Source organism: Silene latifolia, chromosome 11 (genome assembly GCF_048544455.1).
Source record: "Silene latifolia isolate original U9 population chromosome 11, ASM4854445v1, whole genome shotgun sequence".
NCBI classification, from domain to species: domain Eukaryota; kingdom Viridiplantae; phylum Streptophyta; class Magnoliopsida; order Caryophyllales; family Caryophyllaceae; genus Silene; species Silene latifolia.
In genome coordinates this window covers 112,420,344-112,439,168 of record NC_133536.1, presented here as the reverse complement: position 1 = coordinate 112,439,168, position 18,825 = coordinate 112,420,344, and the positions used below count along the sequence as shown (strand labels likewise).

At 37.7% G+C, this 18,825-nt stretch overlaps 1 pseudogene; it reads left to right on the top strand.

Moving 5' to 3' along the window:
- The first annotated feature begins 18,106 nt into the window (after positions 1–18,106).
- On the top strand, positions 18,107–18,203 carry LOC141616015 (small nucleolar RNA R71; annotated as a pseudogene).
- Positions 18,204–18,825: the final 622 nt, after the last annotated feature.

Genomic DNA, 18,825 nt, shown 5'->3' with positions numbered 1-18,825 from the left:
AGAACATCCAGAATTTGCAAGTGAGCCTCGTAATGTTCGCCTGGGTTTGTGTACAGATGGATTTGACCCTTTTGGGCAATTTGGGAGGAATTACTCATGTTGGCCCGTGATTGTCACTCCGTACAACTTACCTCCTTGGTTATGCATGAAGAGAAAATTTATGATCTTATCTTTGCTCATTCCAAGTCCTAAGAACCCTAAGGCAAATTTGGATGTATACCTCCAACCGTTAATCAAAGAGTTGAAAGAACTTTTGGAAACTGGCGTGGACACCTATGATGTCTCTAAGAAACAAAATTTTCAATTAAAGGCCACATTAATGTGGACGATCAACGATTTCCATGCATATGGTATGCTTTCCGGTTGGTCTACAACTGGGTACCGTGCTTGTCCTTATTGTCAAGAAAAAGACCATAAATCTTTTTGTCTAAAACATAGTGGCAAGGTTTCTTGGTTTGATTGTCACCATGAGTTCTTAAAACCTGATCATCCTTTCCGCAATAATTGTAAGCATTTTTAAAGAAGAAAACTGAAACCCGCATAGCCGTGAGCGAAACTAACCGGTGATTTAGGTGTGGATATGGTAAAGATTTACCAAAAGTAATTGATGCTTCTGATCAAGAATTAAAAAGATTGAAAGACAAGAAGGAAGGTTGGTGGAAACAAAGCATATTTTGGGAACTTCCTTATTGGAAAACGTTGTTGATTCGACACAACTTAGATGTTATGCACATTGAGAAAAACCTTTTTGAATAGATTATCAACACGGTGATGAATGTACCAAAGAAAACTACATTTGGACCTAAAGGTAAAGCTGACTTTATTGAAAATTGTTATAAACGGCCTATAACATCTAGGTTTGTTTTAACAATCACTGAAAAAAGGCTTTGTGTGATTGGGTTTGTTCTTTGAAATTCCCGGATGGTTATGCTTCGGATTTGAGTAGGTGTGTCGATCATGTGAAGTTGATCTTGCATTCGATGAAAAGTCATGATTGTCATGTCTTTATGGAGCGTTTATTACATGTTGCTTTGAAACATTTACTCCCGACGGCTTCTTGGAATGCAATAACGGAGATAAGGCAATTTTTTAGAGACTTATGTGCATCTACAATTACGGTTGAATCTATGGAACGTTTAGAGTCAAACATTGCGAAAATAATATGCAATTTAGAGAAGATATTTCCCCCATCTTTCTTCAATTCCATGGAACATTTGCCCATTCACTTACCTTATAAAGCGAAAGTTGGAGGACCTGTTCAATATCGATGGATGTATCCATTTGAGAGGTAATATATCACTTATTTACTCATTTAATCATTTATTTCGGATTGAAAATAATAACTAATTATTAATTTACAAATTCAATATATTTTTAGGTTCCTTAATCATTTGAAAAAAAAGATTACCAACAAAGCCCGGGTGGAAAGTTCCATATGCAACGCTTTTTTGTTAGAGGAAAATTCCAATTTCTGTTCTTTATATTCTGAAGATCATATTGACACAAAAGCGAAAGACTTGGATGTTGGTTTGAATTTAGAATACCATCTAAATTCAAACCTACCCACGTTATTCAATGATGACATGGGAACTACAACCGGGAAATGTATTGAGAGATTCTTGGATGAGAAAGAGTTCGAAGAAGCTCACTTTTATGTGCTTAGGAATTATGAAAAATTGTTAGAGCGTTATGAAGAGTAAGTTACGTCTTCTTTACTAAATTCATTCTTAATTATTATGCTTGGCTTAAATTATAAATAATATATAACAAAAACATGTTATTGATATAGGAGTTTGAGATACATATCAAACTAACATTTCCCCGACGTTGTTTCGTCGGATGACGTTTGGAGTAAACATGACAAAAGTTTTACGAAATGGTTTAGAAATGAAGTAAGTTATACATTTTATTTAAAATAGACAACTAACACATTACTTATTTAAGAATGATAAAATTATAACACGTTAAAACATTTCTTATTGAATAGACTTATAGATTGAAGGATCCTTTAATTAAGACTCTAGCAATGTGTCCTAGTAACATGGTGAGGACTTGGAGACGATATTCTATCAATGGTTATAAATTTTGTGCTTTTAAGAAGAAGGTTGATATTCCGAAAGCTACCTTAAGCAATGGGGTTTGTGTAAGTTCCTTAGAAGGGTTGGACTACTATAAAATTCTAAATGAAATAATTGAGCTTGCTTATTATACCGGTCCAATGATTTATAGGGTCATATTGTTTAAATGTGATTGGTTTGATAATTCTCCACAAGGACTCAATATCCATAAGGTTTACGGACTTGTAGATGTAAACCAAGCAAAGAGACTTCGTGGACATAATCCTTTTGTGTTAGCCTATCAAGTCGATCAAGTTTGTTATTCTCCTTATCCAATCACTAAGCAAGATAATCAATGGTCCGTGGTTTTTAAAATCAAGGCTAGATCACATGTCGACGCTCCTGTTAAAGAAATTGACTTTCAAGAAGATGTTGATGTTGTCAATGATCATTCCATTTCATCAATTTCGGTGGAAGACATCCGGAGGGAAGATGAATACGAAGTGGTTATAGAAAGCGGCGAAGAGGATGAAGATAATGATGAAGGAAAAGAAGAGGGAGAAGAGTAGGAAAATGAGGAAGAAGTGCACGAAGTCGGAATGCTTTTTTCAGAAGATGAAGCTCTTTTAATTCGTAGTGATAGTGATAGTGATGGAGATTAATTGTAACTGTATTCAGTTTTTTTTGTTAACAATAATGTTAATCCATTTGTGTAAAACTATGATGTTTATTTTGAGTTAAGGTTAATTTTAAGACAATTTATTGTGTGATTTATTTTTGTTGACTTTCTTGTGTGATTTAGACATATATTGCGTTATGTATCACATATTTGACTAACAATTTGGAATGTTTATAGTTAGTAATTATGGTAGGTCGTGGCATAATGAGACGGATGTTTGGAGGTGGTAGTCGTGCACGATGTGACTAGGAGAAGGAGGAGCGGAGGTAGAGGAGGAGCGCGACTCACAGCCACACCGCTGGACAAGCAAGAAAGCTGAAGCCCAGAGGACATGCGAGTTGTTCTATCACAGGATCCTGCCAGAGGATCCTGGTAAATAATGCTTTCCCTTTTTATATTTTATTGACTTTCTTGTATATTATTTAAACAATAACACATTTCAAAATACTACCCATTATAGTCAATATTTTTCAAAATCCTATATATTATACTTTGAAAATATAAGTATAATATGTGATATTTTGAAAAATATCAACTATAATAGGTAATATTCTAATTTTTCCTTTAATAATTTCATTTTAAATCACCTGATCTAATATATGTCATTTATTTCAAGGTGGGAGGACAAGCCGATCCGCGAATATTTGACCAAGTCATTCACTCATACGTACGTGAAGTACGTCACCAATTGGAGTGAGATGACTTATGAGCAGCGAGAGAGGATGTGGCAATATTTTGAGGTTAATTCTTTAATAATATTTTTATTCTAATAATAAGTTAATTCTTTAATAATATTTTTATTTTTTAATAATATAATTAAATTTATTTATCTACTAATAACAATTCATTTTTTTAATTTCGTGGTTGTGTTCGGGCCGACGAACCAGGATATCCCCTTAGGATCGAGTGGAAGAGCCGGATCAAGAGGCGTATTACCCAGTGTATCGCCCATGCCGTCACCGCAAAGAAAAAGCCGGAGTGGCTTACCATCACAAATTGGGAGAAATTGATGAAAAGGCCAATAGAGAATCCCGAATTTGCTAAAACTTCGGAAATAAATAAGGTAAATAGAAGGTCGGGATCGAAAGATGGGAAAGCATTAGCAACCCAAACTCTCGGAAGGTTTTACTGAAACAATACTACGTGCATTGTGGCCAGCAAAGAAACCCGCTGGTTTTTTAAAAATGCTACTTCGATATGTGACGATTAGCCGTCACAAGTTTCCTCTATTTGTGACGGACTTTCCGTCACAAAACTTCCATTTGCAACGGATCATCCGTCACAAAAACATCCATTTGCAACGGATAATCCGTCCACAAAACAAGAATATTTGTGACGGATTATCCGTCACAAATTCAGAAACTTGTGACGGATTAGCCGTCGCAAACTACTATATTTGTGACGGGCTACGTGGGCACTTGAGATAAAATGTGTGACGGATAATCCGTCACAAATCCGTCCTAGATGAATTTGTGAGGAAATGCAATCACAAACCCGCTTTTTGTGACCATATACAGTGACGCCGGTTTGTGACGGGTAATCCGTCACAAACCCGCTTTTTGTGATCGGAAATGCTATATAGTGACGGATTCGTCCGTCACTATTCCGTGTTATCCTTGTAGTGAGTATGATAAATCAACAATAACAATACAACCACCACACACATCATGTAATTAATACCGAGTAGGGAAACCCTACCTGGAATTAAATCACAGAATCGCATTTATCTAGCAAATTGTCTCAAAATCTCTCTTCTACGAACCCTCCCCCTATATACACATTCATACAGTTACTACTACAACAATACAAATCATAAAAACCCCCAATTCCCAAATTAGGGTTTAACCAACATTAACCAATTCCTATAAAAATGATACGTAGAACTTACCCTTGACGCAAGGATCTCAACGGTATAAAGAACAAAGGAAACCGACACCTCTAGCTCCGGGATTTGCCAATAATGCGAATGAATCGAACAACGTAACTTGCAATCTCTCCTTTTTGTGTTTTTAGGTTTGTAAAAGTGTTTAGGAAAAAGATGATGAGTATTATATATTAATCAGCATTATTAACAAACCCGTCGCAAATCACCCGATAACCAATTTACTCGATCGAGTAAGTCACGTACTCGATCGAGTGCCACTTACTCGATCGAGTGCTAAGGCTACTAGATCGAGTACCCTACACGCAGACTACTGCTTCGTATACCAAACATACTTACTCGACAGAGTAAGCCCCACTCGATAGAGTACCCAGAGACTCATAAAACCGTAGTATTACATTTTATCTTTTACTCGATATTTTAATTACGTTTTTAGGTTAATAAATATCTCCCTTATATAAGGAGAGACATAATTAGGTTTTATGGACCTTTTTTTTTCATTGAGTATTAATCAGACGTTAGTTCCTCTTTTCCGGATCTAATTCTTTGTAACCTTTCTTCTCTCTTTTATTTTAATTCTCTTTTGCTCATTTCTTCATCATGCTTATTCTTGCCTTATTTCTCGTTCTTATTTTATTTACTATTATGCTTAGCTAATTCTTGAATGCTTGGATTAGGGGAACCATGGTAATATAACGATGATGCGATTGTTGGCTTATAAGGTTTTGTTGTGAGAATTATTTCATTAACAATATAAATATAATCGTTTGGTTGAATGCATGCAACTGAATTAGTTAATCTGGTTAAGTTCAGACCTAAATATAATCGTTTGGCTTAGAAGGATCTAATCATTTGGTTGAATGCATGCATGCAATTGGAATGAATAGACCTGTTATGAGCAATAGACTACACTAGTGAGGGTGAAAGCTAAGCTAGTTGTATTTTAGGGCGGATAGCGGACCGAAAGGACCTTTCCTTTACCCTTCTCACATCAGACCGACTAACCTCACCTTTAGCCGATATGCGTAATACCGTGATGAACCTATATCCTGGCATATTTCTCATTATCTGCTTAATCTCCTTTATATCCATTGCCTTTATTTGTTTATAAATCAACTCAAACCCCATCTCGTGACCTTAGACAAAGCTAGATAACGAGTAGATAGTGACCGCCTCTCTGTGGATTAGATACCCGACTTACCTCTGCTGCATTAGTAGAGCCAGTTGGTTTTATTTTTGATAGGATTGCGACAGCCATGTCAAAAACATACTATAAAAATATACCAGTTAAATTATACCTAAATTACCACCTCTACTAACATATCATTATCAAAATCACCACTATTAACATATCATTATCAAAATCACCAATACTAACAAAATTAGTACAAACAAAATTATTTATATTTATGTCATTATAAATATTATTACCAATACTAACAAGACTAATATCAACATATCAACTCCAATTACTACATATACTAACAATAGCACTAATTCTAACAACAATAACACTAATATTTTTATAATTATCAAAACCCCCAATTCTATCAACACTAACACTAATAAAAATACACAATACTAACAACACTAATAGTATCATTATCATAATCATCAAAACCCCCAATTTATATAAACCTCAATCCCAAATCAACAAAATCCTAATTAAAGATCATCTAAAAACCTACTACTCATAAAAAATGTTTAATAAACATATAATATCATCTTAATACTAATTACAATCACAAATTAAACAAATAAAACCAAAATTAATCTATGAAATTGAAATTGAAAACAAAGAGATTTTACATTCAAAAATTAGGACAAACCAAAGTAAGAGAGAGGGAAGGAGAGACGGCATGGTGTTGGTTAGAGTGGTGGTTGGTCAGATTGGTGGTGGTCCGAGAGGTGGTGGTCAGATTGGCCGCCTTCTCTTTTCTCTTCGTTTTTTTGGGTGAATTAGTTAAGTAAGAAATAGAGGAAAGGTCGTGTGTTTTTTTGACCTGGTCAACAAAAAGGGCGACTGAAGTGCTGTAGTCGCCAATTTAGCGACTAAAGTCAGTCGCCTTTTCTACTTTTCAGTCGTCCGATTCAATAATTTGGTTGAAATTGATAGTCTCCAAATTGGCGACTAGGTTCAGTCGCCCAGGCTTTTTTTAGTCGCTAAACTGGTGACTGTTACTTGCAATAGACAACTTAAAGTCACCCGAAACCAGATTTCTTGTAGTGTTGGTGGCCCTAGATGTTGCGACAAAGTTTCCTATACATCTTTCTCAGGTGAGAACGGTATGTGGTGGGGAGCCTTCATCTGCCTTGACAACCTTGGTGGTGTCTTATTAGGGGTGATATTTGTCTTGATATCTCTCCTTTTGTCACCAAGTTTACGACATGGTGGTTGTAGGCACCATACCGATTGTCAAGTGTCTCAAAGATGAGTGGTTGACTCTTATCAGATTGATACTTCATGTGCGTCGGTCGTCGATCTTTCTTCTAAGACTTTATCACCACGCAATGTGTCTAGCCTTTGCCTCTTTCCTTTGGATAACCTCTCATCGAGCCATCGCTTTATTTTGTCCCTTTATCTAGTGGAGGGTTTTTGTTGTGAGAGGAGTATCTATTCTTGTGGTGCACGACGGGTTGTTCCGCCCGGAGTTTCTTTCGTCAGTGTCCTTGCATTGTCCGCCGCCTCAAGTTATGCGAAGGTCACAACAGCAAGAGACGTGAGGCCTTCTTAGTGTCCCTCATTTTCCTTTTTTGGACGATTTGACTATGTAATAATTTTCCGTTAAAGAACTCCTATTGGCGTAGAGGTGAACGTCCATCGTAGTGGTATTATGCTCTCTATCGAAGGGCTTTTGGTTTATCGTTCATAAGCTACCACAGTATTTGGTGAAGTATCAACACATTAGAGGTTGGCGTATCTTTGTCTCTCATCACTTCATAATTATGGCCGCTGGTTCCTCTTACTAGATGGTTCAAGTAACAATGGGCATTATCTCCTCTTTGTAGACGTTGTTTTAGCGGTGATCATCACTACTAGCCGTCAGATGTCTATGTACAGAGTGACGTCGTCTTGTGTCGGACAAGCATAGCGGAGGTGGCCTCCAATGCTTTTCAATGGACGTCCACGTATACGTCATTGTCTTACATTGGGGGATCTTAAGTAATTCACTATAAGAAATATGCAAACGGGCGACTCAAAAAAGCGACCGAAGAAAATTGTCGCCAATTTGGTGACTGAAAAAGGAACTCGGGCGACGCATATTAGTTTCCAAATTGGCGACTACCAATCTTTAGATTTGGCGAATGAATTTTTATTCTAAGGCGACCAATTTAGTCGCCAAATTGGCGACTACTGCTGTCAGTCGCCACTTTGTTTAATAATGCAGAACACGGGCTCTCTCCCTTACTCATTATACTTCACCAAATTCTCAAAAAAAACAAACAAAACGACAACAAGGCTAATACCGGATCCCATCACCACCACTACCACCACCGGATTCCGCCACAACCGCCACCACCATCACGGGATTCCGCCTACATTTCTCTCCTTCTTCTTCACCTACATTTTTCTCCTTATTCTTCACTTTATTCAAATTAATCAAGGTTTGTTTAATTTTTTTCTGATTTCCATTTTTAGTTTAATTTGTCTTTTATTTATGTAATTAGATTAGTATGATGTTAGACTTATTGATGTTCTTATGTTTTTAATTGTTACTTAGTTAGGGTTTGTATAAGTTGGTGGTTAGGGTTTATAGAAATTGGGGATTTTTTGATTATGTTAGTGTTGTTAAGGTAGTAAGTTAGAGGTAGAATAAAAGATTATTTTGATAATGTTAGTGTTGTTGATTGACATAATTAGTAGTGAGTATAATGTTAGTAATGTTAAGGTAGTAAGTTAGAGGTAATAACTTATTAGTATAATATTGATATTGTTGAAGTTAGTGTATATTAGTATAATGTTAGTAATGTTTAAGGTAATAAGTTAGAGGTTTGAAGTTAATATATTTTTGTGTGTGGAAGAAATCAACTTCTCATTAGAAAATAGAATTTCTTACAAAGTATAACCACTAGATAACAAAAAGCCCAAACTAACTAAGCATTTGCTCTACAACTTCCTCTAATAAGCTACCATTAATATTAGCATACAATCGAATAGAAAAATAAAACTTAATTTGGTAAACTACTTGTGCTATTGTGCGTGAGACCCCTTTGAAAATTCGCCAATTACGTTCCTGCCATAAGTAGTACACAGTTGTAGCCATACTACACCGTGGCCATTTTTTCCTCCATCCCTTACCTCGTTATCCGAAAGCTTGAGTAGTTCCTGGTGTAGGTAAAGTGGCCTTCTCGTGACACCTAACCAGAGCGGGACTTCTTGGTATCTTTGCCATAGAAAAGGGACATAAGAACAACAAGTGTTTATGATCTTCAATGCAAAGAAAACAAAGGTAGCATCTATTCACAATGTGCATTCCCCTCATATTCAGATTATCAGTAGTGGCCAAACCCTTTTGCACTGCCATCCGAACAAGCACAGCATGCCTAGGTATGATTACTACATCCATGATAGGTTTTGCACATTGAAAATTACGCTGTCTCCCATGGAACATAGAATAGACATGGTATAGCTGCAGCTTACCATTCCTATTCCAGTCCCTTAAACAGTTTTGAGCATCAACAATGGAACCAACATGACCAACAAATTCATCTCTTGCAGCAAAAATGGCTTTCCGTACTGTTGAAGTGTTATGTGATGGCACCACAGTCCAACAGTCCAATCCCTGCAGATGATAATGGTGGCACCAATGGACCCAGATGGAAGGAGATTGGTGTGGCGAGATTATGCTTATGTCATTGTCGCTACCAACCAAAAAAAAATTTATAACTTCACAAACTAATCTTAGTAAAGAGGTAAGTAAAGGTCGGATCCCAGGGGATGGGTATCGATTTAAAATTTCAATTGCAAGTAGCTATGTCTTAGGGTGTCACAAATTTGGTTGAGATGAGCTGTAATGTAAACTATTCATCAAGATGAATGTAAATTAATGAAAACAAAGTAAAGCAATTAAAGGGGTTTGTAAACAATTGATTAAAGGCACTAGGGTGTCATGGGTTCATAAGGGAATCATGGAAATAGATCATACAAACATGTTATCAATTAGAAGCAAGCACTTATTGTTGTGATGGGATCGAGTTAGCGTATATCTTACAATCCCTAGGAAGATTTAGGTCCCGGCGAAATATCAAGACTTTATAATACCTACAAGTCGACTTAGTCTCTTCCTATTCAATTCTATGCATGGTCTAACAAGGCTCGAGTTGGTTTATGTCTTACAAGCCTCATTGAAAAGATAAGAGATGAGTAAAAAATGCAAGGTTTCATAGTCTAGCATTTCATCAAATATAACATGTGCATAGGATGAAATCACAACAAGCAAGTAATTAATTATCAAAGCATATTAGATTAAGCATAGATCAATCCCATGATTGTTTCCCCTAATTCCCCATTAACCCTAGCTAAAGGACTACTCACTCATGATCAAGTTTAGCATCCTAATAAGGTTGTCAATCATACTAACAAAGCAAAACATGATGAATAAATGATGTGATTAACAATAATTAAGCAAAGGTAAAAGAGATTATACCTACTTGAGATGATCCAAATAATAAAGCAAAGAATAATAGAAGTAAGCTTGATGATTGATGGAAGGTTGTCAATCTTCCAAAAACCCAAATAATCTTCTAATTACCCAACTAAAACTAAGAACAATTGAGAGATTAAGGAAAGATTAAGATGTGATTAATATTGAAATGTGTATTACAACTTTGATTAAAACTAAATTAAGAGATTGATTATGATAAGATGATTCTAAGATTGTACAATAGGGTATTTATACTAAAATTAAGTACAACAATTAGGGTTACTAAGGGATTAAATGACGATTAAGACCCTAAGAGAAGCTTGCCAATTTTGCTAATCCCGAGGGACATGCGGGGATCATGCTGCAACTCCCAAGGGAATCCGTGCGACCTAGCCTAAAGCACGGTTGGTCCTGTGAGAAGATCCGCTCGGGCTAGCTTGGAGACGCTCGGATCCTAGCTTTGGGACGCTCGGATCCTGGTACATGGTTCTTCTCTTGCTCTTGGCTCACTAACAATCCGTGGGGATTTTCTTGGGGATGCACGGATCTTTCATCATTACCCATTTTACTTCATTTATTTGCTTAGGCTTCTAGTGTCGGTCTCCTCTTCGATGCTTGGTCATTAGATGCGATCCATTTAACTCCATAAATGCAAGGCTAGCAATCCTCTCCTACCAAGGACACAAAACCTCAAAGAATATGCAAAATGGGAAACTAAAGATAAGAAATGACCCTAATATATGCTAGAATGCATGGGAACGAGGTTAATTCGGGGACTAAATGTGCTCAAATATGAGTCACATCAAACATCTCCAAACCGAACCTTTGCTCGTCCCGAGTAAAGAGGTGACTAAAACTATGACCTTTATTTAAACTAGCCTACTAATATAGCTGATATGAGACAATTAGCAGGTCTTACTCCGCCCCTTCAACTCACAACAAGACATCCATGAGGTAAGGTGCCTTCTTGCAAGGCAAGGTGGGGCTTGCCAAAATGGCGATACATCCAAGCATTAAGCACATAAAACAAGTAATGGATGCATCTACAAAAGGAATAGCCACTTTCCTCATCTAAGTGGCGGAAATTATCTAGAAGGGAAGCAATCTAAGGGTACACATTCCATTATAGATATGGTTTCTTCAAGGTACTAAGCCTAGGAGGATACCAACAAATCACCTCCAAGTTGTGTCAAGCTAGGGTACCTTTGTCCTCAATCGCTAAATGCTTTTGTCAAGAGTAGACTCCTTATGGTGTTAGAAACACTGTAGGATCGCGTAATTCCCCCTCTTGCCTAGACAAGAAGAAGGGTCATCCCCTCTCCACCATGCACAAAAGTGGGATCAATGGAAAAAGGGATCAATATGATTTTGAGTTTCATAATGGGAGTTTGCATTTGATTTTGTTATTCCCCCCAATTCTCTTGTGGTATTTGACATTTTATTTTGAGAACAATTTCTTTGCCATTTACTTGATGTTTGGCATTTTGATACTTGACAATTTTCAACTTTTGCATTTTTTGAACATTTTCAAAGTCTTCCTAATTTGTAACGAGGGTGCTTTTATTTGAAGCATAGGAGTTCTTATTTTTGTACTCCTCTTTTCTTTGATGCAATTTGTGCAAACTTCTTGTTTTTCATTTTGATGCTTGAACTCAAATTGATAATTTTTGTGCCCATTCACTTTTTATTGACAAAATATGATAGAAGTGGAAGATGGTTGCATGGTTTCAAGGGTCACCTTAGAATAAACGGTAGCCAAAGAGTTATCACACCACAAGGTACTCTTGACTAGGCCTTAGTCCATGGGTCAACGGATACTAGCATGACACATCCTAGGATGTTTTAGAGGTATTCTTATGAGCAAAGTCTCAAGAAGAAAAAGTATATACAAGGGCCTTATATACACTTGTCAAGTTTTCCAAATAGATGTTTTTAGAAATTTTTTCCTAAAATGCAACTACATGCCATTATGCAACTAACATATATACAACCCTAATGCATATGCTTCTATCAACTAGTATGCCCTATAAACTACATGCAACTCCTAAAATCACATTGGTTTGTACCACATCAAACAAAAAGAAGCCACATAGTCATTAACATAGAGAGGAAAAAGGAAATTTGGAAATATCATACCATGCGGTCTTCATATTCCTCATGAATCGGATGTGGCGTAGTCGATTCAATGTGATAAGTGTGACAAACAAACACAAGTATATACGCAATATACAATTCTACACTACAAAAGAATGAACATGTTTTTGGATTTTTTAAATTTTCAATTTTTTATGGTTTTTGTTTTTGTAAAATGAAAGAACATATTTTTGTGTTTTTCGAAATTTTTCAAATTTTATCATTTTTGATTTTAAATGTTAAGTTAGAATTTCCATCCCCACACTAGTATGGGCATTGTCCTCAATGGCCAATTCGATAGGAAATTATGCAATGCAAGCTATATGAAAATGCATGATTTCTACACTAGTATGCAAACTATATGACATATATACAAGTGATGCAATCTAATCTATCCTATATGATGCATGCTTTCGATTAATTAGAGAGACAATTTAAATTGACTGGCATTCCTTATGTGTGAACTTCCCCAAACCAATCAAAACACTATTTCAAGTGTCAAAAGAGGGAAGTTCATGCACAAGGCAAGGATGCAATGCATGAGTTCTAATTGTCATTTTGGATTTTGCAAATGGGAACAATATATGATATACCTCAATGGAACCGAGGTGGGAGTCCTTTAAATTGTGCTAGGACTCAAAACTACCAAGAGCCAAGATTGACTTTACAAATGATCAAGATTAAAATTAAAGGCAAGAGATAAAAACAAAGCTAAAGGAGGTGTAGGAAACTCACAAAGGGAATAGGTTGAACTCATGTAATCAACCCCGCACTTGTGGTATCCTCCAATAAGCCTTGTCAACCCTCAATTGTCTTTCATTGCGACATCATCATATCCGGCCTCATCGCCGCCATCATCATCATCATCACTTTCATCATCTTCTTCATCATCCACCTCCATTGACTCGGAGGGTTCACCACATTCATCATCATCTTTGGAACTCGAACCTTGCTCTTCTTCTTCTTCTTGATATGAACCAATACCTTCACCGTCTTCAACAACAACAACCTCCTTTCCATTAGCCACCCAACTATACTTTTCGGTATCTTGAAAAGCACTAGGGAAGAATACCTCCTTATCCTCCCAACTAGGCGAAGGACATGAAGGATCAAGAAGTCCTTGCCTATCTAGATTTAGTAGGGGTGTATATTGGGCACAGTAAGCATTCACCTGGTCATCGTGAGCTTCTTTATGCATTTGTTGAATTAATTGGGTCAAATAGTCATTGCCCACCACGACATTAGAGCCACTTGGTTTGAATTCTTTGTAGGCAAAAGGATAGGGTGGAGTCACAATGGTAGAGGAGGAGGGCTTTGCAATTGGATCCCTATGTTGCTTAATTATCACTTCGGCTTCTTCGGAGACGGGAAATAGGTAGTTTGGTCTACGGATGGAGATACGACAAATTTTGTTGGGCAAGACAATGGACTTGGCTTCCTTGATGAGCCACTCATATTTTTGGTCAATATTGTCATTCTTGACCTAATGAAACTTGTTGATCATAGTGCTCATATCAAGAAGGTTGCTCCCGTTAACCGTTTTGTAGGTGTTATCCTTGTTGAATTCCGGGTTAAAGTGTTTAGCTAACCTTGTTACCAAGCCCACGTTTATAATGAAGGCCGCTCCATCTTTCCCATTATCAATCTTGAGTCACCGATCAAGCAATAGTTGAAGAATGTTGTACTTTTTGGTGAACTTCCCATTGATATTCATGAAGGACTCAAAGTAGACAAAATCTAGTTCGGTGAAGTGGTTAGTGCCTTTCCTTGCAATCAAGGTATTGGCCACAAACTTGTGCCAAACTCTTATGCCCGGATGGTGAACATATAAAGGATGGCACTCCCGGAAAGAATCAAATTTCCGACCTGTAATTGCTTTCCAAAGGGGTGCGGCATCATATTTCAAAGGCTTTTTCTCAAAATGATCATATCGCATAAGACCAAACACTTTACCAAAATCACTCTTAGTCATTCTTCTACTCTTGTTCTCAAGACGGAACTCTACATAATTTCGAGTCTCTATCTTATACACCCTTAAGGAGCTTATGAACTCCATGGTCAATGAGGGGTAAGTCAATTCATCCATTTTGAAGAGGGTTATCAACCCCATGGACTCGAAAAATGCTCTAGTTCTCTCAAGTACACCCAATTTTCGCAAGGCATCTTGACAAATAAACTTGGTAGACACAATAGTCTTTTTGGCAAGGGAAAAAAATGGAATCCTATGCTTATCGGATAAGAAAGTTACCTCCGGAAAATTTGAGAATTGTTCTATAATCGGAGTAGATGTGGTAGCTTCCTCAATAGGATTGATGGTTACTTGGACTTCCTCCCTTGGTTGGGTTACTACCAAAGCCTTAGATGTAAGAAGAGCTTGTTGCCTCTTTGATAAATTTTGAGTTTTGGGTGCCTTGGTTCCGCCTTTGGTCCTTGCCATTGTATTCTCCTTCTTGCCTTGGTATCAACAAACCAAGAATTTGCTGGAATATTCCTTCCTTCTTTAAACTTCAATCAATTCCCCAATCAATTTTGGATTTTTCGAAAATTTGCCCAAACCCTAGAAAATTGATTCAATATGTGAGGAATTTGATGTTTAAATGGTCTTTTGTTGATGAAGGAGTGATTTAATCTTGTTTTGAGCAAGTTTTGTTTGGATTGTGGTGAATTTTGTTGAGAAATTGATGTTTTTGAATGAGGGGATTGAGGGTTGAAGTGGTAGAAAATGTATGTGTTTCTGTTTTTGAAAGATGGAAATGAATTGGGAAGAAGGGTGTCCCGTGTTTTGTTTGAGTATCAGGCCTGGGACGCCCAGATTATAGCGAGGACGCGATTGTCTTACAGACATTACTGAAATAACAAAGCGATCTTTGGGACACGTAGATTTGTTTCACTTCGAGCGGATTCTGTTTGAGACGCTCGGATTGAGTCTGGGACGTGCATATTTTCTTACAGCAAAATTTTATAAACTTGAAGGCTCCTAGGTCCCGCGGATTCATTTCAAGACGAGCGTCCTGATGTTGGGGACGAGCGTCCTGATGTTGGCTTACGCAGATTTTCTTACAGGATGTGTTCCACATATTGAAGATTCCCAACTCCCACGTCCTAAGGCCAGGACGCGCGGATTGAGCCTGGGGACGCTCGGATTGTACTCGGCTCCCACGAGCTCAGGTCTGCTCATGAGGATTCTTCTTCCCGTGTCATTCCTTCTTCCTTTCCTTGTTAAATGTTGTGGGTTGCACTACAAAGGCTTGGTTAACCTAGGCATTTGTCATCTCCACACTTGATCAAACACTACACATCATAACACGTTAAAATACCTCCCTCACTTGCTCTCGTGTCCAAAATCTTGATCAAATCACAAAAATGCAAATCCAAAAATGACAAAGATGCAATAAAGGAAATGAAATGCTAGTTAAAGGGTTAGAATATTTACAAATGGTGGTTTAGGGAGGACTCCACCAAACTCCCCTTCTTGGATGAGATGTCAAGGGGGCAAAGCCAAGGTGTTGTTGATGTTGCTCAACACCTTGTAGAAGTGGTCGAAGGCTTGCTCATTTTCATGATAAAGATCTTGCATAGATCTTTGTGCATTATTTTTTTCATTGTTGTAGTCCGAGTCAAAGTGATGACAAGGATCAACAAAGCCTTGGTCTAAGGTCAAAGTATTTCCAATATAAGGATTGACTAATCCTTCAAATTCATCATCCCATAGACCACAAACTTCACTAGGGTGTTCCCCAATGATGTCGTGAGTTGACAAGAGCAACTCTCCTTTCTTGTTATCATGGACAATGAGGCCTTCTTCATTACTTGTCATGATGGGTGCGCTATTCAAGCTATCATTGTTGTTGAAAATTGCATGCTCTCCGAATAGAGCTACTTGAAGGTCATCCACTTTCTCCTTCCATATGGGTGGTGATTCTTTACCCATGGCTTGATCTTTGCATAGAGATTCTAACGTCTTTGTATCACTTTCTCGGCTATAGTGATCGACCATAAAACATGGCTCATGTAGTCGGGGAGCTCTCATTGTTTTGTCAAGATTAAAAGTAATTGTCTCGTCCTCTACTTTAAGTGTGAGCTCTCCATGTTTCACATAGATTACCGCTTCCACGGTATGCAAGAAAGGTCTTCCTAAGATGATAGGAATGTTGGAATCCTCCTCCATGTCTACAATGATAAAGTCTACCGGGATGAAGAATTTGCCAATTCTCACGGGCACATCCTCCCATACCCCTAAAGGTATCTTTGTTGATCGATCCGCCATTTAAAGAGTAATGTTGGTGCATTTGAGCTCTCCCATTCCTAGCCTTTTACATACCGAGTATGGCATGACACTTACAATTGCTCCAAGATCACATAATGCTTTGTTAATTGTAGTGTCGCCAATGGTACATGGAATAGAAAAACTTCTAGGATCTTTGAGCTTTAGAGGGGAACTCCCTTGAAGAATAGCACTACTCACTTTGGTAAAGGCAATAGTCTCCAACGTTTGGATGGATTTCTTCTTGGTAAGAATATCCTTCATGTACTTTGCATAAGCCGGAACATGATTGATCTATTCCGTGAATGGGATTGAGACATCTAAGTTCTTCATAATTTCCATGAACTTTCCAAGTTGCTCATCAAACTTAGGCTTAGCTTGGCGACTTGGGAATGGAAGTCTAATCACAATAGGCTCTTTTTTGATTTCTTTGGCCTTCTCATCATTCTTCTTCTTTGAAGGTTCATTGGTAGTAGGATCTACCTCCTTAGAGTTCTTCACAACTCCTTGCTTGTCACTAGCATCCACAATATCTTCATCAATTGACCTCTTCAGCCCCTCATATCTTGTACCACTCCTCAAATGGATGGCACTAACCATCTCATGTCTTGGGGGTTACCTTGAGGTGGTAATTGCCCCTTTTGTCTTTGAGAGCTAGAAGATGCTAATTGAGTCATTTGAGTTTATAGCATTTTGGTGTGGGCAAGTATATTGTTGATGGTGATTTCCTTAGCTTAGCTATCTTTTTGCATTTGGGTGAAGAATTCTTGTTGGTTCTTTTGCATTTGGAGGACCGCTTTTTGAACATCAAAGCCTTGGTCATTGGATTGGTTGTAGGAAGTTTGATTTTGATATCCTTGGCTTTGGTTGAAAAAGGGTCTTTGAGCTTGATTTCTCATTGGAGGTGGGGTGTATGTTGGTTGGGGGTTTTGGACATTTTGGCTCTTGTATGAAAGATTTTGATGAAATTTGGTATTCTCATTGTAGTAGTTGGAATAAGGGGTGCCATTCTTGTATGTTTGGAAAGCATTTACTTGTTCATTTGTTCCCCTACATTCATTTTGTTCATGTCCCAAAGTTCTAACACTTTCACATACTCCATTTGGAATTGAGGATGATGCCACCATAGCATTGACATGTTTTGTGGGTGATTTGGAAGCTTCATCAAGCTTAGCCATGGCCTTCTCAAACTTCAAATTGATGGTGTTGATATGAGCACTTAGTTGATCACCCAATTGTGTGATGGAATCTGCCTCATGCTTTCCTCCTCTAGTGGCCTTTCGAGGCCTACTATATTGGGAATTATGAACCGCCATCTCTTCGATTTTGGCCCATGTTTGATTGTCATCAACTTCGGTAAACATCCCATTGGATCCCATATTAAGCACATTACGTGAGTCTTCATATAAGCCATTCCAAAATTGTTGAACAAGGAACCACTCACTAAGCCAATGGTGTGGACAAGAAGGACAACTGTCCTTAAATCTCTCCCATGCTTCATATAATGATTCCTCATCCCTTTGCTTGAACCCTGATTTGGGCTCTCAACATATCAATCTTCTCCTCCCAGAGGATATAATTTCTTGTAGAAGGCAAGTGCTAGCTTCTTCCATGAATCAATACCAAGGGTAGCCTTGTCTAGGCTCTTCAACCATTGCTTTGCGGTACCGATTAAAGAAAAAGGAAACAATACCCAACCGATTTGGTCTTGAGTAACTCCGGTTTGAGAAATTACATCGCAATAGTCGCAAAACGTCTCCATATGTGAATGAGGATCTTCACTAGGCATCCCTCCAAATTGACTTCTCTCAACTAATTGTATGAATGCGGATTTGGCAATGAAATTACCGGTTAAATGTGGTGGTGTAGGAGTACCATTTGGTAGGTTTTCCTCGGTTGGTACGGAATGAGATGAAAATATAGGCATTGTGGGTCGATTTTGTGGTTGGTTTTGAATTGGGTTATCCTCTCCTTCTCATGCAAAAGGGTTGACAAACTCAATGTTATTTGGTTGAATGTCCACAATCTCTCCAATACCTACAACTCTTGCAGACCTCTAGCAAACTCTTTTATTGTTGGTTAAGGTCCTTTCAATCTCGAAATCAATAGGTAATAAATTACCTTGTGATCCCCTAGTCATGCAAAATATCAAACAACTAGAAAAC